The sequence below is a fragment of the Mirounga leonina genome, unplaced genomic scaffold, assembly GCF_011800145.1.
Source record: "Mirounga leonina isolate KUSES-001 unplaced genomic scaffold, KU_Mleo_1.0 Mir_166, whole genome shotgun sequence".
NCBI lineage: Eukaryota > Metazoa > Chordata > Mammalia > Carnivora > Phocidae > Mirounga > Mirounga leonina.
In genome coordinates this window covers 32,751,404-32,778,050 of record NW_023270418.1, presented here as the reverse complement: position 1 = coordinate 32,778,050, position 26,647 = coordinate 32,751,404, and the positions used below count along the sequence as shown (strand labels likewise).

The 26,647-nt window shown below is 39.0% G+C and overlaps 1 protein-coding gene across 2 annotated transcripts in view; it reads right to left on the bottom strand.

The window, feature by feature from the left end:
* KDM2A (lysine demethylase 2A) overlaps window positions 1-26,647 on the bottom strand; it is a 113,726-nt gene that overhangs the window by 83,081 nt on the left and 3,998 nt on the right. Inside the window, exon 1 of one of the 2 annotated variants that reach the window (XM_035013372.1) lies at window positions 7,024-7,103. The exons of the other annotated variant lie outside the window; for it this stretch is intronic. The gene's annotated coding sequence lies outside the window, so the exon portion shown is untranslated. Of the gene's footprint in view, window positions 1-7,023; window positions 7,104-26,647 lie in introns of those variants that run through there. 2 annotated transcript variants of the gene reach the window in all.

The window sequence follows — 26,647 nt, the reverse complement described above, 5'->3', positions numbered from 1 at the left end:
AAGAAGAAGAAGAAGAAGAAGAAGAAGAAGAAGAAGAAGAAGAAGAAAGAAGAAGAAGAAGAAGAAGAAGAAGAAATGGTTACTTCCAATCTACAGTCTTGGTATTGCTCATTTTATATTCAGTAGCATCAGTTCATACTACACATGCTGTTTCAAGTTCCTTTCCCAAACTCTATTCTCCCATCTACCATCTTTCCTTATAAATGATGACCTCATGACTTTTTCAAGAACATCAAAAACTTAAAAGCTAACAATTATAGTTTTCCTTTCCCACCATTAGGGCAATCCCTCCCTCTTTCATCCTGCCCCCAACACAGTTACCTCCTCACCCTCTCAGTGGGTCTCAGTAAATTCACTCAGATATTAAGACAACTAAGTTCCTTTTTTTTTAAAGATTTTATTTATTTGGGGGGGAGGGGAGAGCACGAGCAGGGGGAGGGGCAGAGGGAGAAGCAGACTCTCCGCTGAGCAGTGAGCCCAATGCAGGGCTTGATCCCAGGACCCCAGGATCATGACCTGAGCTGAAGGCAGACACCTAACTGACTGAGCCACCCAAGCGCCCCAAAGACAAGTAAGTTCTATATTGTGCTTTTCCCACCTTACTTTCTAAAATTATGATTTCTTTGGCTCTCTTCCCTCACCAGTTCATGATTTACCATTTCCAGAAAAGCCATTATTTAATCCTGATTCCTGAATTCCTATCACCACAATCTACCCAGTTCTATCTACTTATAACCATAAAATAACTCTTTTGCCAGTACATCTAGACCAACCAAGTAAAGCTCAACTTCTGTCTTCTCTTTAAAGTTTCTACAACTGATTGCTGTATCTTGCTTACTGATGACAATTAAAAAAAAAAAAAACACTCAGAAAAAAAAATTTTTTTTTTAAGATTTTATTTATTTGACAGAGAGAGAGATAGGGAGAGCAGGAACACAAGCAGGGGGAGTGGGAGAGGGAGAAGCAGGCTTCCCGCCAAGCAGGGAGCCCGATGCGGGGCTCGATCCCAGGACCCTGGTATCATGACTTGAGCCCAAGGCAGACGCTTAACGACTGAGCCACCCAGACGCCCCAAAAACTCAGAAAATTTTAACAGGCCAAATGTGTATGTGTATGTTGTGTTGCGTTCTACTAGACTGTAACAATAGTGCCTTTGACATACTTCATTGAACACATAATTCTAGGGGCCCCTGGGTGGCTCAGTCATTAAGCGTCTGCCTTCAACTCAGGGCATGATCCCAGAGTCCTGGGATCGAGCCCCACATCAGCATCAGGCTCCCTGCTCGGCGGGAAGCCTGCTTCTCCCTCTCCCACTCCCCCTGCTTGTGTTCCCTCTCTCTGTCAAATAAATAAATAAAATCTTAAAAAAAAAAAAGAATACATAATTCTAAAATAATTTAGGAAATACTGGGGCACCTGGGTGGCTCAGTCAATTGAGCATTCAATTCTTAATTTCAGCTTGGGTCATGATCTCGGAGTCATGAAATCGAGCCCCACATTGGGGCTGGGTATGGAATCTGCTTAAGATTCTCTTTCCCTCGGGGAGCCTCAGTGGTTCAGTTGGTTAAGCGTCTGCCTTTGGCTCAGGTCATGATCCCAGGGTTCTAGAATGGAGTCCATCCTTAGCTCCCTGCTCAGTGGGGAGTCTACTTCTCCCTCTGCCCTTCCACCCCTCCCCCTGCTCGTGCTCTCCTTTCTCTCTTGCACACGTGCTCTCACTCAAATAAATAAAATCTTCAAAAAAAAAAAAAATTCTCTCTCTCCTTCTGTCCCTCCTCTCCTCTTAAAAAAAATTTAAAAATTCTGGGGCACCTGGGTGGCTCAGTCATTAAGCATCTGCCTTCGGCTCAGGTCTTGATCCCAGGGTCCTGGGATCGAGCCCCACATCGGGCTTCCTGTGGGAAGCCTGCTTCTCCCTCTCTCACTTCCTCTGCTTGTGTTCCCTCTCTCGCTGTGTCCCTCTCTGTCAAATAAATAAATAAAATCTTTAAATTTTTTAAATTCTTAAAAAATAGAAAAAAGATTCTTACCTTTAAAAACAATAAAATGAGATAAATTTAGGAATTAAAAAGTTATAAAAATATAAAAGTTCAATGGTGCCTTTGGACCTTTTCTCTTGAGATCATCTAGTTCTCTTTCCTACAATAAAAAATATGTATTTAGGGCGCCTGGGTGGCTCAGTTGGTTAAGCAACTGCCTTCGGCTCAGGTCATGATTCTGGAGTCCCAGGATCGAGGCCCACATCAGGCTCCCCGCTCAGCGGGGTGTCTGCTTCTCCCTCTGACTCTCCCCCATCTCATGCTCTCTCTCTCTCTCCCATTCTCTCTCTCAGATAAATAAATAAAATCTTTTTTAAAAATGCTACTTAATTTTAAAATTTTTGGTAATTTTGGGGGCTTCTGGCTGGCTCAGCTGGTGGAATATGCAACTCTTGATCTTGGGGTTGTGAGTTCGAGTCAAACGATGGCTGTACAGATTATTTAAAAATAAAATCTTTAAAAAAATTTATTTGGTAATTCTTATAGATTAAAGCATATCAGAGCAAGGACAATAAAGAGATGATCAGTGAAAAGTTTTTGGGAGAATCTCAGAGTACCATCCCACAATTTTTTTCATAAATTATTTCTTCTTTTTTTTTTTTTTTAAGATTTTATTTATTTATTTATTTGAGAGAGAGAGAATGAGAGACAGAGAGCATGAGAGGGAGGAGGGTCAGAGGGAGAAGCAGACTCCCTGCTCAGCAGGGAGCCCGATGCGGAACTCGATCCCAGGACTCCAGGATCATGACCTGAGCCGAAAGCAGTCGCTTAACCGACTGAGCCACCCAGGCGCCCTCATAAATTATTTCTAAGTACAAAGAACAAAATACATTTTTACAGGAAAGACCTGACAGTCATACCTGTAACAAAGTTATCAAACCTAGCATCACCAAGAGTGAGGCAACCTGATACTGTGTCTCATGGTAGGATACAATAAATACACACAAGTGATACAGTATTTTTGCCAAAATATTTATCCTGAATCTAACCACCTAAAGCCTCATAAACTTAAAATTTAACTAAAATGTTCTTTTCCTCATGTTTTAGTCTCAATTTTGCCACTATCAAAGGGTCTCTGGGAGGACCCCCAACAACCCCCATAAAGAATGGAGTTGTAGAATACATATGAATTTGGTATCAAAGAAACCTAACTCTGAATTCTGGATCTGCTACCTACTAAACTTACATAAACCCTGGGCCTCAGTTTCCTCATCTATAAAATGAGATTGTATAAAATACTGCCAACTTCAGAGGTTGCTTTAAAAATCAAATAACATATCTAATAAATGTAAAATGTCTAAAATACCACCATATTAGAGCTATTATATGTAGGTTGCCCAACCATAACACACATTCGTTCTCTATGATGTGTCATGGTTAACAAAGGATTTTTATATACATATAGTCTCATCTGATTCTTCCTGTAAACCATAGCTACAAGTCAGTAAAAATGAATACAATAACATAAATCTTCCTGCAAGGAGTTAATTTTTCTAACATTATAAAGATCAAAGCATTTGTATTCATTTGTACATGCTCTTTATACTGGTAGTACTGGTTTTGCATACTCCCAATATGCACAAATTTCAATTACCACAGTTAAGTAACACCAGTCCCCCAAAAACATCCTTCAAATTTTAATTACCATGGTATATAAACTGTGAGTAGTTGAATAAAATATAAACTTTACTGTGGGTTCCTCAGTCCACAACAGATGTGCATCATGATCAGTAACCAATCTCATCACTTCTTTCAAAGTCTGTTAGTGATGAGTCACTGGCCATGTTTTTCAGTTCTGTACATACAAACAGCAAATAGTGTGTAGTTGTGTTACCTTCTAGTCTACCAGTGATAAACCCATTTACAAAAATGGACAATCAAGAGAGAGAATTGGCCTACAAAGATGAAAATGAAGCAAAGATGAGGGGTGCCTGGGTGGCTCAGTTGGTTGAGCATCTGACTCTTCATCTCAACTCAGGTCTTGAGTTCAAGCCCTGCACTGGGATCCACACTGGGCATGGAGCCTACTTAAAAAAAGAAAAGAAAGCAAAGAAATGAAAAGTGATAATACTGGAAGTAAAATCTGAATAGGAAATAAATGGAGTTACATGCATCAGAGGAACTTAGTACAGGCAAAGTTTTCAACATAAATAAGGAAAGTGATTACGACAACAAGGATGAAGACGTCCCAGAGGAAGTGACACCAGCAAAAAAAAAAAAAAGAACTCTCAAAGATATTACATGACACTGAAAGTGCAAAGGATTAATGATAGAAGCCATGGCATCCAAAAGATACTTGCTCCACATTGTAAGTTATATGACAAGAGCAGGCAAGCACTACTTAAACTGCTCAATATGTTTTTTAATGTCTTTTATTATTATTACTTTTTAAAGATTTTATTTATTTATTTGTCAGAGAGAGAGAGAGCGCACAAGCAGGGGGAGCAGCAGGCAGAGGGAGAAGCAGGTTCCCTGCTGAGCAAGAAGCCCGATGTGGGAGTCAATCCCAGGATCCTGGTATCATGCCCTGAGCCGAAGGCAGACACTTAACAACTAAGCCACCCAGGTGCCCCGACTGATTGCTTTTTAAGTAGGCTCCACGCCCTACACAGGACTTGAACTCACAACTCAGATATTGAGTCACATGCTCTACTGCATGAGCCAGCCAGGTGCCCCTAAAACACTTTAATATTCAATGTTTCTAATCCTTTAAATTAGTGTACCTAAATAAAGAAGTATACCAAATATCAGTTTTACTATTTTTGCATTTCCTCATACATTTATAACCAACAATGAAATAGTTTTTTAATATTTTAACCAAAAAAAAAATTTTTTTTTTAAGATTTTATTTATTTATTTGACAGAGAGAGACAGCGAGAGAGGGAACACAAGCAGGGAGAGTGGGAGGGGGAGAAGCAGGCTTCCCGCTGAGCAGGGAGCCCGATGTGGGACTCGATCCCAGGACCCGGGGATCATGACCTGAGCCGAAGGCAGACACTTAACGACTGAGCCACCCAGGCGCCCTTAACAAAAAATTTAAAAGGTCACTTCATAATTTTTCCCGTTGATCATCTTGTGTGGTTTCAGCTTGCATGGTAATTTTTATAGCCCCACACTACCATGCAAAGTGAAGACTGCTGGTACATATATATGTGGATATATGTGGGGGGTTATGTATATATATTTTTTTCTCACTTAGTCCCAAACCATCTAAGAGTAGTAAGCTGCATATACCATGGCTCTTTCACCCCTAAATACTTAAGTGTATGTTTCCTAAGAATATTTTTTAATCTAACCACAGAACACTTGTCAACTTCGGTAAATTCTTCAAGTTACTTTTTAAGAATCTACTCTTCAGGAATGAAAGATGGAGTCAATGCCTGCTGTTCAAAGACAAAAACAGTAGCTATGAAATTCAGAAATTAGTTTTTCAGATGTAATATCATTCAGGCAATTATACAGTTTAACTTTGAAGTTTTAAGACAATATCAGTAGTAAAAGTCAAAGGATAAAAATAAAGTACGGGGGGGGGGGGCCTGGGTGGCTCAGTCCGTTAAGTGTTGACTCTTGATTTTGGCTTGGATCATGATCTCAGGGTTATGAGATCGAGCCCCACATTAAGCTCCATGATGGGCGTGGAGCCTGCTTAAGATTCTCTCTCCCTCTACCCCCCTCTCTTGCTCTCCCCCCCCCCACTCGCTCTCGAGCTCTCTCAAAAAAAAAAAAAAAAAAGTAGATGGGTAAAGAAAACTTCCTAAAGCTAGTCAAATATTCAAATTCAATAATTTTAAACACTTCCTACGTATATTAGGAATAAAAAATAATTTTTGTAACCCTTACTTTAAAATATGTTATCCTTCCAGGAATTCAACAAGCACAAATGGAACCTCATGATGCTACAAAAATGCTAAATTAAATCCATGATAGGGTTTGGTTTAAGTACAGAGTACAAAAAAAATTATCACAAGTAGTCAGGGAGAGAAATTTATTTATGTATTTATGTACATATTGTGTATTTATTTTAAGGTAGTTTATTATTATTGTTTTATGTAATCTCTACCCCCAACATGGGACTTGAACTCAGGACCCTGAGATCAAGAGTCCCATGCTCCACCAACTGAGCCAGCCAGGTGCCCCAGGAAGGAATTATATTTAATTGAATTAATGACATTTTTTTAGCATCTGCCATGTGCCAGACACTGTCAATATGCTGGTTACTAAGTGTGGCATGGCTCCTGCCCTCAGAATCTATAGAGAATAAGTAGAAAGACAATCGGGTTATATTTTGCTATCTGCAGAAAAGAGAAGCGGAGAACCTTATCTAGCAGGAAAGGAGGGAGATGTCAAAAATTTCCTAAAGGATATAACTAACATCTAAGCTGAGACTTGAATGATAAACAGAATTAAAGAGAGGAGGAAATGTGTTCAATTCAGAAGAACTGCATATGCAAAGGCCCAAAGTAAAAGAGGGCACAGAACTCTTAAGAAAAGAGAAAATAGCTGAGCACAGTATCATTTTCAGTTAATGGGAAAAGAGAAAGGGAGAATGTAGCGTAATGGAAAGAAATTCAACCTGAAAAGACCTGATTTCCAGGCTTTGCTCTACAACTTTTTTTTTTTCATTTCAAAGATTTTATTTATTTATTTGAGAGAGAGAGCATGGGGGGGGGAGGGTCAGAGGGAGAAGCAGACTCCCCGCCGAGCAGGGAGCCCAATGTGGGACTCGATCCCGGGACTCCAGGATCATGACCTGAGCCGAAGGCAGTCGCCTAACCAACTAAGCCACCTAGGCGCCCTGCTCTACAGCTTAATAGTTATATAACTTTAAGACAAGTCTCTTTACCTCTTCAGGCCTTTATTTCCTAATGAGCAAAATGAGGACACTACCATATTCCCCCTCAAAAGGTTGTCTCTAGAATCAAATTTTTAAAAGCACGTAACAAGCCATAAAAGCAAAAGAATGATAAAAAAGAATTCTGCTCACCAAAATACAGCATTAAGAATATATAAAGTGGGGGCGCCTGGGTGGCTCAGTCGTTAAGCGTCTGCCTTCGGCTCAGGTCATGATCCCGGGGTCCTGGGATCAAGCCCCACATCGGGCTCCCTGCTCAGCGGGAAGTCTGCTTCTCCCTCTCCCACTCCCCCTGCTTGGGTTCCTTCTGTAGCTGTCTCTCTCTGTGTCAAATAAATAAATAAAATCTTTAAAAAAAAAAAAAGAATATATAAAGTGACAAGTTACAGACTGGAAAAAGTATTTGTGGCTCATACATCTAAGAAAGAACTTGTATCCATATAAAGAATCTACAGGGGCGCCTGGGTGGCTCAGTCGTTAAGCGTCTGCCTTCGGCTCGGACCATGATCCCAGAGTCCTGGGATCGAGCCCCGCATCGGGCTCCCTGCTCCGCGGGAAGCCTGCTTCTTCCTCTCCCACTCCCCCTGCTTGTGTTCCCTCTCTCGCTGTGTCTCTCTCTGTCAAATAAATAAAATCTTAAAAAAAAAAAAAAAGAATCTACAAATCAACAATTAAAAGATGAACAAACCAATAAAAAGGGGGGCAAAAGATCTGAATAGACATTTCATCAAAGAAGATATACAAATGGCCAATAAGCACATGGAAAGGCATTCAACATCATTAGCCATCAGAGAAATACAAATTAAAATAATGAGATACTACTTCATACTCGCTAGCATGGCCAATATCAAAAACCAAATGAGGGCACCAGGGTGGCTCAGTTGGTTAAGCATCTGCCTTCAGCTAAGGTCATGATGCCAGAGTCCCACATTGGGCTCTCTGCTCAGCGGGGAGTCTGCTTCTCCCTCTGCCCCCTCCCCCTGCTCACTCCCTCTCTCTCTAATAAATAAATAAAATCTTAAAAAAACAAAACAAAAACAAATGCTCTCAGGTATATGGAGCAAGGGCAGCTCTCATACATTGTTGGTGGGATGGAGTATAAAATGGAATAGCACTTTAGGAGTTTAACAATCTCTAAAGTTACACATACATTTATCGTATGACCTAGCAATTATGGCTTCGTATATGAAAACAGGTCCATACCAACTTGCATAAGAATATCATAATACCCCAAACGGAAAACCTAAATGTCCACCAAAAAGAGAATAAACAAATCGTGCTATCCATACAGAACAGAATATATTCAGCAATAAAAAGGAACAAACTATGAAAACACATGGACAAATCTCAAAAATATAGTATTACATGAAAGAAGCCCCTCCCAGAAGAGAACGTGCTAAAATTCCACATATATATGAACACCAAATGGGAAAACCTATCTATGATGATACGAGTCAGATACAGGGATGGAAAGGGACACTAACTGCAAATGGGCACAAGGGAACTTTCCATTGAGATGGAAATGTTCTCTGTATACTGTTTTGAATAACGACTACACTGCCAAAACTCACCAAACTGAACACAAGATCTGTGCATTCTAATGTACATTACATATATCTCAATTTTTAAAAAAATGACACCATGGATATACAATCAGCAACATCCAGAAAGTGGGAAATTCTGTAAGACAAGTGACCACGTTTTTCCACCAGAAAAGAAAAAGAAAAAGGGGGAGAAGCGACCTATAGGTTAAGAGAGACTGCAGAGGGGTGCCTGGGTGGCTCAGTTGTTGAGTGTCTGCCTTCGGCTCAGGTCATGATCCCAGGGTCCTGGGATTGAGCCCTGCATGGGGCTTCCTGCTCACTGGGGAGCCTGCTTCTCCCTCTCCCACCCCCCTGCTTGTGTTTCTCCCTCACTGTGTCTCTCTCTGTCAAATAAATAAATAAAATCTTTAAAAAGAGAGAGACAGATTTCAGACACATAGCAACATACAAAACATATGGACGGACATTGTCTGAAAAATGAGATAACCAAACACTTAAAAAAAAAAAAAAAGATTTGGGAAATTTGAATAATAAAGATATTAAGAAATTGTTCAGGGGCACCTGGCCGGCTCAGCCAGTAGAGCATGCGGCTCTTGATCTCAGGGTTATAAGTTCAAGCCTCACACTGGGTATACAGATTACTTAAAAATAAAATCTAAAAAAGAAGAAAGAAATTGTTCATTGTTTTACTGTGACATTGGTAATGTGGCTATGCTTTTAAAGTCTTTGTATTACAGAGCATCATGAATGAATCTCACAATGTTGGGTAAAACAAGCCAGACACAAAAGAATACACTATATTATTTTTCTTAAAAGCTCAAAATCAAGTAAAACTAATTACAGTGCTAGAAGTCTCCCCTGGGGAAGAAAAACAAACTAGTGATTGGGAGAGGGCATGAGGAAGCTTCTGAGGTGGTGGCAATTCCAAGTCTTGACTGAGTGGTAGTAGCTACAAGGGTATTCATCATTCACTGAACTATAATAAGTTTATGTTTTATGTTCTTTTCTGTTATGTGCATTATACTTCACAAATAGTAAGTTTTACTTTTCCTACTGACTTACTAAGAACTTAGATATATAAAACTGAAATATTTATAGATGAAATAAATAAACGCATCTGGGATTTAATTCAAAATAACTGAGAGGGAGTGGAGGACACAGATGAAAGAAGAGTTCCTTATGTCAATGATTTTTGCAGTTGGTGATTAAGTATACAGTTCATTACACCATTGTTTACTTTGTGCACGTTTAAATTTTTCCATAAGTTTTTTAATGTTTATAACCTCAATTACTACACTTCTAAGGAACAAGGATATACTCAGAAACAAAGACAAACAAATACATAATTAAGTTCACTGTGTTTTTCTTTTGAATGCCCCTCCCAAGTGAATATAACCTAATGCCCAATAACAGAAAAATGAACAAATAAACTAGAGGAGTCCACAGTGTAAACTTTCACAAGAGTTTTTAGTGACATGTAAATGACAGTGATAAATTCAGAAGGATATAAAATTATATCAAGCATAATCTCAGGTACATAAAAATACTTTTATGCATGGGAAAAAACTAGAAGATATGCTAAAATGGTAATGCTGGTTAAGTTTGGGATGAATGACTTTCTTGTATTTTTCCTAACAGGCATACGTAACTTTTATCACTAGAGGGGGGAAAGTCCTCTTAAAAATATTGATTCTATCAAAGCTGAGGGAAGCAAAAACATTAATAAATTGTGGAAGAGTCATCACTATTACATTCCAAAAGACTGATCAGTATGGAAAAAGGTAAACAAAATTTTACCCATGGGAAAATCTTATTTGAATTTTTCTCAAGTCTTTTGTATTATCCCTGTATTTAATTACAATTCTAGAGTCTTTTTAATATCAATTAATCCCTTAGTACAACTAGCCAATAAACTATTTTTAGACTTTAACAGCATATAAAAAAGCATTATACCCAAAGGAACTTCTTTTCAGAAACTGAATAGAAGCTATTTCACAGCTAAGCCAGTGCTTCTGGTTTGAAGTCCTGTGGCAATGAACCTATCAGATGCTTGTGAAATGAACAGATTTTGATTCAAATGGACATGTGTCAGCTTGCCATTTTATTCCCATTAGAGCTTTAGCAGAAGCCAATGAATTTTACTAATATGGGCAGGTATACACAGTCATTCAAATGATTATTACAATAGAACAAGTTTGAGAAATTTTAGCCAATAGTTTTGTTTTCAGATGGGTCTTTTCTTTTTTTTTTTTTAAAGATTTTATTTATTTGAAAGAGAGAGACAGCAAGAGAGGGAACACAAGCAGGGAGAGTGGGGGAGGGAGAAGCAGGCTTCCCGCTGAGCAGGGAGCCCAATTCAGGGCTCGATCCCAGAACCCTGGGATCGTGACCTGAGCCGAAGGCAGATGCTTAGTGACTAAGCCACCCAGGCACCCCTTCAGATGGGTCTTAAAACTAAGTCTATCATCAAATTAAGTAGATACATCAGGTGATTAGAAAATTCTCAACCTATGAAAAATGAGAAGGTTGTTCTTACACAGGGAAGGCTGAGAAGCATAGAGATGTGCTGCCTTACTTCATCTAAAACCACCACACACACTTGACCATGGCATTAGAAATTCCTATTCTACTTTTACCCAGTGGAGTTTGGCTCACGGCTGGTACAAAGTTCCAACTTGACTTAAGATGGCACAAGTATCAAGAGGGGCTTTCTTGAATGTGCTATTATAATGGCCACATGGATTCCATAAAGGGAGAAATGCAAAAAATATAATTTATTTGAATTATAAAAACCTTTAATAAGGCCATGTACAGAATTTTTACAATTTTTTTTTATTTCAATTTTTTTAAATTAAACTCTACACCCATTGTGGGGCTCAAACTCACAATTCTGAGATCACAAGTCACATGCTCTACCAACTGAACAAACCAGGCACCCCCAGAATTTTTAAATATAGAATCTGGAATAATTTTGTGTCCCATATGAAGAACTGGTAAAAAACGAAGAAATAAAGTACAGAAGAAAATGGATCTCCCCAACTGTTTGTGTCCTCCATAACACAATGTTTGGGATGGTTCCTAATATTTTCATAAATGACACAGAAGACAACATGGGGGTAACACTGCGAACACAGGGAGATAAACTGAGAAAGCTCACAAGCCAAGTGAATGAATGTTATATGATTAGCCTCTGACTTGGGTAAGGTAAAAGGCCTAGAAAAAAATTAAGTAATTCATACAGTAACTTAAAATAAAATGGTTTCTGAACTAATTTTACCCAATAAAAAGTCATCCAAATCTATATTGATACCTCATGACATTAGCCAAGAATCTCTGGTAGGGTAGGGTTTTTCATAAAGTGCACTCAATAACTGGTGAATTAAATATACTACCATAGACATAAAAATTAACATAAAAAATCAAAATTAGGGACATTTGGGTTGCTCTGTCGGTTAAGGGGCTGACTCTTAGTTTGGGCTCAGGTCATGATCTCAGGGTCCTGGGATTGAGCTCTGCATTGGGCTCCACACTCAGTGGGGAGTCTGCTGGAGGATTCTCTCTCTCCCTCTTCCCGTCCCCTCATGTGCACACCTGCTCTCTCTCTCTCAAATAAATAAATCTTAAAAAAAAAAAAAAAAAAAAATCAAAATTAGGGGCACCCGGATGGCAGAGTCGGTTGAACCTCCAATTCTTGATTTTGGCTCAGGTCATGATGGGTCATGAGACTGAGCTCGAGTCAGGCTCTTCACTCAGTGCAGTCTGCTTAAGCCTCTCTCTCTCCCTCTGCCCCTCCTCTGAACTCTCGCTCACTCATTCTCTCTCTAAAACAAATAAACAGGGGCACCTGGGTGGCTAGGTCGTTAAGGGTCTGCCTTCAGCTTGGGTCATGATCCCAGGGTCCTGGGATCGAGCCCCGCATCAGGCTCTCCGCTCAGCGGAAAGCTTGCTTCTCCCTCTCCCACTCCCCCTGCTTGTGGAACACAAGCTGTGTCTCTCTCTGTCAAGTAAATAAATAAAATCTTCAATAAAATAGAATAAAATTAAATTAAATTAAAACAAATAAATAAGAAATACAATCAAGCCTCCCCCATGTTTACACTTCCTCTAATGTATCCCCATTACCAACTGCAAAAGTACATATAACTTTACAGGATTGATTCTTCGCATCTCAGATTCCCTCCCATTCTTATGTTCTAGTAACACTCAACTCCTGGCAACGCTGTTTTGATCTTGTAATGCTGTTTCATATATATGTGCTTCTGGATATGCTGGTTCCTCTGCTTGGAATTTCCTTCCTTGCCTTCTGACCTGCTTAGACGATACTTCACGTTCCAATACCGAACTTAGTAGTTACCACCTCTTTGAATTTCTTCCTCAGTCATTCGCTCCTTTCTCTTGCCTCTGTACTTTGTACTTCCTAAATTTCATTTATCACAGTATAGCATAATTATTTGTTTATATGGCTCTTATCACAGTATGAGGACAGGGTATAAGATTCATTTCTGTATACCCAACACATTTATTAAACACCAACAGTAAGCCTGACAATGTTTGTTGAATAAATGAGCACAAAACCAAAAAGAACAAAATTTCTGAACTTATGATAATACTTATAGTTTTGATAACCACATCAAGAAATAGTTGACAGGTAGAAAAGATGTGGAGAAAGGCAATTATAATAATTAAAGAAGAAAAAAAAAAAAAGAAGCAACTCCATGTAAGGAAAGACTAAAAAAAACAGGTTTCTTCAATTTAGAAAGTCTGAGATGTGTTATAACTAAAGGTACAAAAGGTAAATGGAACAAATGATACTACTGACTAAATCCTAGAAGTTTTCAACTAGGCACCAACACTGTATCTTAAAGGAGTTCTTTTTAGGAATTCCATTTCTAAAAGATTCCATTTAACAGAGTAAATTTAAACTCAAGGTACTAAGCCAAAACAACAATGGCGGAAGTGGGCCACATATGAAGCACCTAGCATGGTGCCAAGCACAAAATATACACCTGAGATATGCTATTATATGGCTTCTATCAGTAAAGTGTGCAACTCCCTCTACAGGAAGTCAATGAATAACAACAATCAGCACTTTTCAGTCCAGAACAACCTGCTGCAGGTAACACCGAGGCAAATATTTATTGCGAACAAAGCTCCTTGGTAATCACTATATTGTACACCTTAAACTCATTTAATACTATATGTTAACTATACGTGAATTAAAAGAAATAAAATTAAATAAGCTCGTTGGTATAGGAGATGAATATGTATATAACTGCTACTGCAAAAAAGCAACCTCTACTTTTTGATATGTCTTATTCTGCCATACCACTCATTCAAGTTGGCCTCATAAAGGCCTGTACTTTACCTCTCCCTTCCTTCAGTCACTCATCATGGAGAAATTTCCACTGACAGAGAGAAAAGCACGTGTGTGTATGTGTGTGTGTGGTGCATTCACACAGATATAAATACACATGCACATACTTTGCTTTGTGCAAGCAGCATTAAGCAGCAGTTTCCACATACTTCTGAACTGACTGCCTGTGATTCAGACACTATGGCTATACAGCTATAATCAGTTTAAAAAATGTCCACAAATTCAACTGGTAGAAAACACATGAAGAAAAGCTTTAAAAATAACTTTTAAACTCTGAAATTTAAATTAAGGTAGTTAATTATAGTTTTCGGAAACACACAGAAAACAGAAAAACTGCTAAAGTAATTCCAGTGGTTCTCAAACTTTACCATCTACCAGAATCACCTGGTGGGCTTGTTGAAGTCAGCCACTCCCAGAGTTTCTGATTTAGTAAATCTGGGGTAGGACCTAAGAATCTGCATTTCTAACAAGATCCCAGATGATGTGGTTAAGGAGCACACTTTGAAAACAACTAGTTTAAACTATCAGAACTGAGAAAGACCTTGCAGATGAATAAAATAAAGCTTGGATAACAGTCTTCCTGATTACTAATCTAAGGTTCTTCCCATTGTTAGAGTTCAGTTATTATATTATACAAATTTATATATTTTAAGAAGTGCACAACACATTTTGTTCAATTCAATAGACATTTTTCTGAGCACTTAAATTAAGACATGATCCTTGCCTTAAAGAAGTCTACTCTAGCTGGATGAAAAGACTCATGGTCAAATAATTACAACACAAAGTGATCCCACAACAGAAATGCATATAAAGTGCCTCAGGGGGATGCCTGGGTGGCTCAGTTGGTTAAGCGTCTGCCTTCGGCTCAGGTCATGATCCCACGGTCCTGGGATCGAGTCCCGCATCGGGCTCCCTCCTCAGCGGGGAGCCTGCTTCTCCCTCTCCCTCTGCCTGCCGCTCCCCCTCCTTGTGCTTTCTCTCTCTCTCTCTGTCAAATAAATAAATATAATCTTTATAAATAAATAAATAAATAAATAAATAAATAAATAAATAAATAAATAAATAAATAAAGTGCCTCAGTAATTTAACTGAGGAGAACTCAAGAGAAGAATGTCTGCGGGCTTTGGAGAATAATTAGGAGCTTACCAAGAAGACAGAATAGGGCTGGAGGGAGAGCATTTTAGAGATGCACATTCACACACACAAAAAAATCCATCCAGCACCTACTGTGGACCAGATACTGTACCAAGCATGGGGATAAAACGGTGAGAAAAGGCATCATAGCAGGCTTTAATGATGCTTACAATCTGAAAGGGAAACAGACAATCAAACAATAATTCAAGTAAATATTAGTAAATATAAAGTTGCAATTTTGATAGGTGTTATGCATAAGAGATATTTTATACTATACTCTTAAGAATTTGTAACTGGAAGATCTAGTCAAAGAAATGCTTCCCTAAGAAAAAGGTCTGGAGAATGGTACTTTATCATTCTATACACCATGTTCAAACCTTTGCGCATGAAGAGTGTTTGTAGACACTATTACTATTAAATGGACATTCTGTGTCCTTTTAAAGTTCAAAGGAGGGATCTTGGTAGGCTACTACTACTCAACCATGCAAGACAAAAGGACTGTCAATTAACTTCTTCACAACGCCTAGCACAGACTATGAATACTCATGCCTATTATCCAGGAAGCCCATTTCCCAACATCAACAAACAGGGGAACCGAACTAATTATGAAAGTGGCCCAGTGAACACAGTATAAGAGCAAGGGTAGCTAGATGGTCTCAAGAAATGAGTAGTCTGTTCCTCCTTTCTCTAACAACCAGAACAAGATATGGCAAATTTTTATTCCTTGCCTCTCCTTCTCTGATTCTGTTCTAACCATCACCCTTCTTTTTATTTTTATTTTTTTTAAGATTTTACTCATTTATTTGAGAGAGAGAGAATGAGACAGATAGAGCGCATGAGAGGGGGGAGGGTCAGAGGGAGAAGCAGACTCCCTGCTGAGCAGGGAGCCCGATGCGGCACTCGATCCAGGGACTCCAGGATCAAGCATGACCTGAGCCGAAGGCAGTCGCTTAACCAACTGAGCCACCCAGGCGCCCTAACCATCACCCTTCTGATAACTGTCAGCACTGAACCACAGAATGGAGTAGATTAATTTTATTACACTATACTTTGTCTTCATGAAAAGTTAACCAACCTGCAATGTGAGTCTCAATGATATAAATGGTATTATGCTATGTGTGTGCCAGGGAAGTCATGACTTGTCCTCATGGAGCATATAATAAAGACAATTAAATTTTTTATCTTGTATCCAGTTAGATACCATAAGAGGTAGGGAGAAAAAAATATGAGGATTTAGAAAAGGTTGCCTTCAATACACTAAGGAAACAGTATTGCAAATGGGCTTTAGAAGATGAGAACTATGGTAGGGACAGGGAGACAAGATAGCACAAGTATGTAGAAAAAAACCAAGAAGGTAGTTTGGTTTGGCTGGAACATATATGAATTAAGAGTAGCTAATAAGGGGCGCCTGGGTGGCTCAAATGGTTAAGCGTCTGCCTTCAGCTCAGGTCATGATCCCAGGGTCCTGGGATCGAGCCCCACATCAGGCTCCCTGCTCCGCGGAGAGTCTGCTTCTCCCCCTGCTCATGCTCTCTCTATCTCTGTGTCTCGAATGAATAAATAAAAAAATCTTTAAAAGAGTAGCTAGTAAGACTGTAGTAGTCAACTGGGGCCTGAATATCAGGCTAAGGAGTTTGTGCCTACAATGGCAAAACCCTTCAAGTTAACCAAGCATTTATAAACAATTTCCAGGGATGCCTGGGTGGCTCAGTCGGTTAAGCGTCTGCCTTCAGTTCCAAATCACGATCCCAGAGTCCTGGGATCGAGTCCTGCATCGGGCTCCTTGCTCAGCGGGGAGCCTGCTTCTCCCTCTACCTTCAGTCCCCCCTGCTTGTGTTCTCTCTGACAGATAAGTAAAATCTTTAAAAAAAATTTTTTTTTTTTTCCCAAAAGGTAAGTTTTATTTTCACTAATCCACACATGAAAAGTTAAAGTTCATAGGAGCGCCTGACTGGCTGAGTCAGTAGAACATATGACTCCTGATCTCGGGGTTTTAAGTTTGAGCCCCACGTTAGGGGTAGAGTTTACTTAATAAAAACTTAAAAATAAAGTTACCCACACCACCACTGACTTTACAGAGTGGGAATATTACGGAGGACAGGACCAACATGATCAGAACCTTGGAAGCACAATATTAAGAAATAACGGTAGGGGCGCCTGGGTGGCTCAGTGGTTAAGCATCTGCCTTCAGCGCAGGTCATGATCCCAGGGTCCTGGGATCGAGCCCCGCATCAGGCTCCCTGCTTGGCGGGAAGCCTGCTTCTCCCTCTCCCACTCTCCCTGCTTGTGTTCCCTCTCTCGCTGTGTCTCTCTCTGTCAAATAAATAAATAAAATCTTTAAAAAAAAAAAAGAAAAAGAAAGAAAGAACGGTAAAAATATCCCCCCCCAAAAAAAATCCAAGGAAGAGACTACTACAATAGTCTAAGAGTCCAAACTGTTTGGAGTGGTAGTGAGAACTACATAAAGATGAATATGAGAGGGGCGCCTGTGTGGCTCAGTCGTTAAGCGTCTGCCTTTGGCTCGGGTCATGATCTCAGGGTCCTGGGATCAAGCCCCGCATTGGGCTCCCTGCTCAGCGAGGAGCCTGCTTCTCCTTTTCCCACTCCCCCTGCTTATGTTCCCTCTCTCACGTTCTCTCTCTGTCAAATAAATAAATAAAATCTTTAAAAAATATATATATGAATATGAGAAATCCATCAAGTCTTAGCTACTGATTAAATATGAAGGATGACAGAAGAAGGAATAATAGATGATAGCACCATTAACAAAAAAAATGCAGTGGCCTCTTCCAACTTAAAACAAAATGTAACAAACAAAAACCTGAGAGAACCTTCTCTGGATTCTGCACTTTAACTTCCAGCTATGACCTGCTCCCCTTTTCTCTTCACAGCCAAACTTCTTTAAACTTCTCTTCATTCACTGTCTCTGTTTAATCTCACACTTATTTTGAAAAATGTCTTCTGCTCCAAATGCACTGAAACTAATGTTTAAAATCACCATTAACCTCTATGTTGCCAAATCCCACGAAAATCTCTGTCTTCAATATACTCAGCCTCTGGGTGGCATCCACCTCAGCTGACCACTCCCCTCCTCTTTTTTATACACCATGAAATGTTGTTTAAGAATACAAACTGGAGCCAGACAAACCTGGGTTCAAAAACCAATAACCTCTCCAGTTATTATCTGGTGGTCTGGGACAAATTATATAGCCCCTTCTTATGTAGTTTTCCTGATCTATAAAATTGAGATAATGAAAGCACCTACTTCATAGTTACAAGCATTAAATGAATAAAAACACACTAACACTTAACACAGTGCTTGATAAACAGTAATTACCACAGTCCCTTGGCTTCTAAGACATCACTACTCTCTTGATTTTCCTCATACCTCCCTGGGCCCCCTTCATTCCCTCTGTAAGCTACTCCATGTCTACCCAACTTCATTTACCATAATATGCCAACGAGACACAGGTATATGCCAAAAAGCCCTTCCTGTGGTCCAGAATCATAGTCCGCTACCTACTCAACAGTTCTAACAGTTCTACCAGATGTTTCACAAGTACCTCACATTCAATCTGTCCAAACTTACTCAAAACTGAGCTTATGCTCATCCCCTCAATCTCCATACCTGCTCTTCCTTCAGTGTGCCTTATTCTCAATAAAAGGACTATTACACCACAAGCCATTCACATGAGAAAACCTTGTGTCACCCTCCCACACATCCAAGGAACCAAAGTCCTACAATTTTGTTTTCTAAGTATTTCTCAAAACCTCCCTAATTCCACTATCCATATTCTCAACCATACTTCCATCGTTTCTTATCTAAATAACTGCAATAGCCTCCTAATTTGCATCATTAAATCCATTCTCTCTCCCTCCCTGATCCTTTCTCTATACTGCAACTGTTAATAGCTCACGCATATTACTCCTCTGCTAAACTTGTGCCTTCCCACCGTCTTCAGAATAAAGCCCTACTTGACCTGACCCCTGACTACCTTGTCAGGATTTTAATTCTCTCCTCCACTTACTTCTCTGCAGTTACCCTAGCTTTTTTGGTTTTGTGTGGTTGGTAGGTTCTTCAAACAGGTCAGATTCCTTCCAACCTCAGGATTTCTACATATGCTAATCACTTCCTTCTCGCCAGGTTATCTCTTACGCATCCTTCAGGTCTCAGTTTTAAAAGCTTTCTCAGAGAAAGCGTTCTCTGATGCCTCCTCCCACTCCTGAAATTTAGATTAGGTCACCTTATCATATATTCTCACTGCATCCTATATTTACCTTTGTAGTCCTTTGTGTATCTATGATTGACATTACTAACAGAAGTATTTAATTACTGACTTCCCCACCAGACAGACTGGAAGCTTCACAACAGAGGGACCATGCCTGTCTTACTCATCACTGTATCCCAAGAGCTCTGCATGGTGTCTGACACAAAGTTAAGTGCTTGTAATATTTTCTCATTCATACCACAGGGCTTTGCATTAGCTGGTCCCTCTAGCCAGAGCTCTGCTGACCCAGATCTGGTCCCCTTAAGCCCTTGAACTTCACAAGAATGGCTCCTCACCACTCAGGTCTCAGTCACAAAATGCCATCTTCTCAGGCAGCCTTAGTAACCATCAATCTAAAGGAACAATCCTCACCCAAACAAGTACAGATGACCCTTGAACAACATTGGTTTGAACTGCATGGGTTCACTTACATGCAGATATTTTCCGATACATAGAAAATATATGTTTGTTGGCTGTGTATGTTACAGAAAGCTTCTGGTCAAATATGCTATTAGTACTTAAGTTGTGGGGGAGTCAAAAGTTACATGTGGATTTTCAACTGTGCAGAGGGTCAGGGCCCCTAGCCCCGCTTGTTTCGGGGTCAACTGTATTTCATCACCCTCCTAATTTCTTCAACGCACTAATTTCTTCAGCACTACTTGAAACCACAGTATTTGGAAGTTATGAAAAAGTAAGGCCCAAGTAAAGTAGCTGTCACAGTATAAGCACCTAAGAAACATTTATGCGAATGAATATCCTGAATGAGAAATATTACCTGGGGAATACCCAAAGTTCATCAACAAAACATATACAAACTGTCCTCCAACAAAGTCAAAAAGAGGCAGGATAGCGTAGAAGGCTTGGGAGCCAAACCACCTGCTTTGAATCCTCCTTGTCTTCTTAACTGGATAACCTCAGACAAGTTACTTAACTGTACTATGCCTCAGTTTCTAAGCCAGAAAATGGGAATCATAGAGCCTATCTCAAAGGGTTGCCAAGAATTAAGTTAGTTAAAACGTGTAAAGTGCCAGTACCAGGCACATAGTATATACTCAATGTGTACTATTATCCATCAGATTGGGCTTTTTCCTACCTTGTCTCAAATATACGGGGTGACTCTTCCTTTATCTTATCCACCCAAAAAGGCTCACAAATTTTTGTTGTTGTTGTTGACCACACAACTCCAAGGGCATCTTTCAGCAGATTAAGATATGTGAATGGCACCTGCTGGAATTGTGCAATATGGTAGCACCAACCTCAAGTTCTGGCAACCCCACAGAATTAGGATGATCAGAAGATTAAGAGGATCAAAAGACACAAGAAACAGAGAAGTACTTTGGAAACTATAAAAGTACTTTAAGTGATCACTATATTTATGAATCTACATTCTCTTGAGGTCACTGTCAGAAGCAAGTGTGTTGGCCAGATTACTGCCCTGACAGGACAGAGTTCCTAACTTCTGAGATCCAGGGATATAAAGAGATGGATTAAGGTTGAGGCTACATACTGAATTCACACTGAGGGCCACAACCAGCTCATGAAGTTGTTTCTTAAAAATGATCATAGGGTATTGAGCTACAGTGCAATTCACTGTATGTCAATATTTGCTCACATCAATACCACAACTTTTAACTCATTTTTCTATCCTTCAGAGAGAATATCAAAAGGAAATTTCTTGTTGTAATCAATACAATGAATACTTACTTTGGTTATCCAAGTAAGTTGCTTTAGGATAAGTTAAAAGGAGTAATAAATCTGCACCTTGGTCGAGGATTTTCCATACCATTTACTTTTGTGAAAATTTGACAGCAACAACAAAACCCTTTATGCTTACTTTGAGCAAAGCCCTGCAAAAGGGAATCTGAGAGTGCTTCTGAGATGTTTTGTGTTAAACTTAAAACTCTAAGATTAACAGCAGAAAACCAGGATGGAAACGTACACAGAACCTTTCTACGGGGTATTTCTCTTTAAATAGGGATTTTCAGGGGTGACTGGGTGGCTCAATCGTTAAGCGTCTGCCTTCGGCTCAGGTCATGATCCCAGTGTCCTGGGATTGAGCCCCACATCGGACTCTGCTCAGCGGGAGGCCTGCTTCTCCCTCTCCCACTCCCCCTGCTTGTGTTCCCTCTCTCGCTGTCTCTCTCTCTGTCAAATAAACAAATAAAATCTTGAAAAATAAATAAATAGGGATTTTCAATCTCGCATTGTTGACATTTTGGACCCAATAACCCTCTGCTGTGGGGGGCTGACCTGTGCATTTAGGATGTTTAGAAGCATCCTTAGCCTCTACTCACTAGAATACCAGTAGTACTCCCCTAGTCTGACAATCAAAAATGTCTCAAAAAAAAAAAAAAAAGTCTCCATATATTGCCAAATATCCCAAGGGGGCAAAAAATCACACCCAGTTGAGAACCCCTGCTTTAAGTAATCTGTTCCACTTTTTTTTTTTTAAAGATTTTATTTATTTATTTGAGACAGAGAGAATGAGAGAGAGAGAGAGCACATGAGAGGGGGGAGGGTCAGAGGGAGAAGCAGGCTCCCCGCTGAGCAGGGAGCCCGATGCGGGACTCGATCCAGGGACTCCAGGATCATGACCTGAGCCGAAGGCAGTCGCCTAACCAACTGAGCCACCCAGGCGCCCTCTGTCCCACTTTTCTAAAACATCCACCCAATGTCCTCTCCTCTCCTTTTCAAAACTCCCTCCTGATCTTGCTGATAATGCAGACTTAATCCCAGAGTCCACCTTAATTCTTCATTTGTCTCCAAAATCCTCAGAAATCACTAAGTACAACTCCTTCCATGACAGGTCAGTTCTCTTGTTCAAAACAGCTGGTGATAAAGTTGACACTAGGACTCAGCACTCATGATCCTCAATCAAGAACTCTTTTCCATAACATGCTGCTATCCATCAGTCAGCAAGTTTTGTCAGTCCTTCACTTTCCCTTCCTTTCCATTTCTACTAACTGTACCCCAGAACAGTGGCTCTCAAACTTCTGCATGTAATGGAATCACCTGGCTTGTTAAAACGCAGATTGCTGGGCCCCAATTCCAGAGTTTCTGATTCAGTAAATACAGGGCAGGGCCCCCCAAATGTGCATTTCTAACATGTTCCCAGATACCCAGATAATGCTGAGGCTGCTGGTGAGGGAACCACACTTCAAGAATCACTGCCCTAGAGATCAGGTACCTAATACCTTAAGAGATAACTTATTTCAATATTCCTTTGGACACATCCCTGACTTGAAACTGCAAAAATATTATTCCTAAAACACCACTTTGATCAAATTACTATTTGATTAAAAACAAACCACAACTTCCAATGACTCTCTATTTTCCATACCTGGAAATTTTCTACTTTAGTCCTATGAATCTAATGAAATGTCCTCAGACTAGGCTTTATAAGCATCCCATTCCATAGTAAAGCTTATGCTGTCTTTACCTCCTGCAAGGCCACCCTCTTCCCTCCTCCTCTCTACCTACCTGAAGGAGGCCTTCACCACTGTATTTGCCAAAACCACTCGCTTGGTCACTATCTGCTGCCTTTTTTTATGGTTTAAGTTTTTACCAAGTACTCACAGATAGAGAAAACCCCCAAGAACCTAAAATTTAAAACAGAAAACAATGATATGAGTGACATGCATAAATAAAAAGCTGGACATATACACAAATACTGCTGTTTTAATAGATCAAGTGCAATAAGTTCAAAGTTCACAAAAAGAATGTGCCACCTTTTTCTAACATGATGAAACACTGGCTGTCAAATATTTGTAGCTATCTCATTTAGGATGTTAAGCAGACATCTGTAAGGGAAGAAATTTTAAAAGTAGCCTCAAAAAAAGAGAAAGCACTCAGTCTGCAACTTCCTACAACAGAAATGGGTATCATATGTTTTCTGTATGAAATAACACAAGAAACATGGGGTTCAAGGTCTGCTTCCACCCCTCACCAACTTGGTGATCTTGGGCAAGTCACAGACCAAAAACTCCATTTCCATAATTAAAAAAATTAAAATTTAAAACTATACCATCTACCTTACAGGCCAGTTTTGAGGATTAAACAAGATAATGTGTATGAGAGAACCTAGCCTCGTACTCAGCACATAAATACTGAATTGATGTAAAACCACAATGTGACAATATAGTATTATTCCAAAAATGAGATTACACAGGGCAAATTAATGAAACCTAGTCAAGGATGTCCGTTTACAAAGAAAAAAAAATTTTTTTTAAGATTTTATTTTTATTTATTTTAGAGGTAGGAGGAGGCAGATGGGGACGGAAAGGGACAAGCAGACCCTTCGCTGAATGTGGAGCCTGATGCAGGGCTCAATCTCAGGACCCTGAGCTGAAACCAAAAGTCAGCTGCTTAACCAAATGAGCCACCCAGGCACCCCAAGAAGAAAAATTTTAAAGATATAAAATAATGGCATGTTTCTCCGTATGGTATACAGTAAATGTATCAATTATTTGTCTCGCTTAATGGCCAAAACGAAGACTTGAGAATAACACAAACACCATCACTAGCAACTTCACAACTTTAAGTTGTCTAAAAGCCAGCAAAAACCTTGAAACAGAAGATTTACATAGGATTAAGGGAAGAACTTAAAATTCAGACTGAGCTTTTAAAGTTAACTAGACATTTTTTTCATTGGTTTTAATGGCCCAAATACTATAAATGTGTTCATCTGGCATGTGTGTTAAGTATAAATTTTTTCTGTCATAGCTTAAAGCTTCTGGTTCTATGCACACTGCAAGACCTAATACCCAGATATTTTGCTCATCCCTACACACAAACTCTCCTCCCTTCCAGTGACTTATTGCTGGCCCTCAAGAAACTTGGGAGCAAAGAAAAGTATTTATCAGGGCTTTCAACAATATCAACAGATACTTATTAAGCACTTTCTGTGTTGTAGATGGAGTACTTTCTCTTTTTTTGAGGCTACTTAGAGCACTTTCTATGTGTCAGGCACTATTCGAAGCATCCAGTATATACCATAAACAAAACAAAGTCCCAACTCTCAAGGAGCTTACACTCCAAAGGAGAGATATGCACAAACAAAACAAACAAGTATGATAATGATTAGTGCTCAGCAAAATAAAACAAGAGAAAGTGATAGGGCTTAAATACAGTCCTCATTATGGGTCCCCAAAATGTAGCTTACTGTGGAAGATTGATGCATAAGAATAAAGAACTAGTTCCCTCATTATATGCATTTTGAATCACCCAAAAATGGGCAACAAGTTTTTCCTACATCATCAGGAAGGAGGCTGCAACACTCAGAACAATGTACTCCTCCACCATCACAGATTGAAGGTTAAGTCTAATGAAATAATTATAAATAAGCAAATTCAACAATTTAGACCACCTATAATTATTTTCTAATTGTTAACAATATGACATTTTCATGCTAGGGAAAATACGGCTTAAAACTAGGATTTTATTTTGCCTAGTTCGTTCCTGGTCAGAAAGACCTTACTGAGAGTGGGGTCATTCAAAGTGGGGCTGTTTGTAAAAGGGATAATCTGGTAATTGATGCTGAATCTGAGGAGACAATTTTTAAGTGTAACCCAAAGAATGGTGAGAGTATCATTAGGGCTTCAGTGCCCCAGTTTCTTACAAAAGATAAATGATTTAGCTATTTCAAAGAAAAACATATGTAAGAAATAAACAGCATTGAACCTCTAATAGTATAACATCCTTTAGAAAATCTCTTAATCTCATCATCAAGATTGACAATCAAACTGAATTCTCAAGAAAATCAACATCTCTCCTTCAGATAACACTACTAGACTTAGGTGAATTCAAGAGAAACAAATATTCAGGTTACATAACTTCTTTTACCCTGAAGTATATTGTCTTCACTTTCTTTTACATTGATTTAGGTGTCCATTTGTTTCTACAATTGCCTTTGGCAGGAGCTAATGAATTTTTTCCATACTAAATTTAATGATATGTACAATATATTAACAAGTTAAGGGCACATATCATAGTCCAGTGTATTAAAATATATAACAAAGGTCATCTTTTCCAAAAAAAAATGAAAAAAGCCCCAAGTTAAAACGATACTACATAGCATAGAAATATTAACGTAAGCACTTCGATGCATGCTATTTTGCCCTTGATTTTCTATGCAATAAGGATTACTCAGAATTGGTATGATTTCAAAAACCTAAAAGATCATCAATTATAACTGCTAAGGATCTAATTAACGTTTTAGATTAAGTAACTGTAAGATACTATGCTGAATATTCCCTACAAATCAATACTTAAATATAGATGGATAGAAACAAACATCTAAACCTACTCCAACACTTTAGCTGCTGAAATCAAATGAAGAAAAAAAGAAGTTCCATCTTTAGTACTTGTCAATATTTCTCAATTAGGTCCTCCATCTAAATTTACTAAAAAGACAGAAATAAATCCTCTTTACCTCAGGACAACCAAATACCCACCCATTGCCGAAGCTGAAGCTTCTATCCCTCTCACTTGAATACCCTTTCCAGGTACATCAACTTGCCTTAGAGATCTGTCTGGCTTTGTTCTAGGAATCTATACACAAAACTACTAATCTTTTCATTAAAAAACAAAACAAAACTATGTCTTGCTTAAGAATAGTAAAACATCATTCATTTCCCACACTGCAAAACAAGCATTCTAGTTCCAGAAAGTAGAGCTTATGCCCCAAATCTATACATATACACCAACTTCAAAGGTAAAATTCTCTTCTACATGTAATAAAGTTTGGCAAGAGGCAAGCCATTTTTTTTAAACTAGCTATTTCTGACTTTAAAAAATGACTTGTCACAAAGTTGATATAAACATATCAAAATTTACCAAATTCAGCCTGTGCACTTGAAATAGCTATCTCAGTAAGAAGCATTAAAATGATTTATTTCAATTTTTAATAGTATTCTTACTAGTAAGAATACAACTTTTTTTTTTCTTGATAGGTAAAAGGTCCTGAATACAAAAAAGTCATTACAAAATGAGTCTGGACTCAGACTTTTAATACTGATACCATTTTCTCTCTCAAGAGGCTATTTTGGAGGTATATCACAAGGGACGCCCATTTAGGTTTTATCCCCTAAAACAACATTAAGTAACATTTAATAACACTATAATCAACGTACTAAGTAATTCAATTCAATTTGACAAATATATATTGTATGAGACCACACAAATTTTAATCACTAAGCTAAGTAAGTAAACCTGTCGTTTGTCTCTCCTTCAAACTTTATGTTCTATGGCCAATAACTGCAAAACAAAAGTAAGTTCTACACTTTGACCGCCTTTAAAGACAGACAGTGTTAAAAAACAGTTAACTACTATAAAAATTAGCCATTATCAATGTAACATGAGGACTCACCACAGAGACAGACATTAAAAGTTTGGTAGGCAAACTTGTCACTCAAATAAGCTGCCAATATGCTCTTATC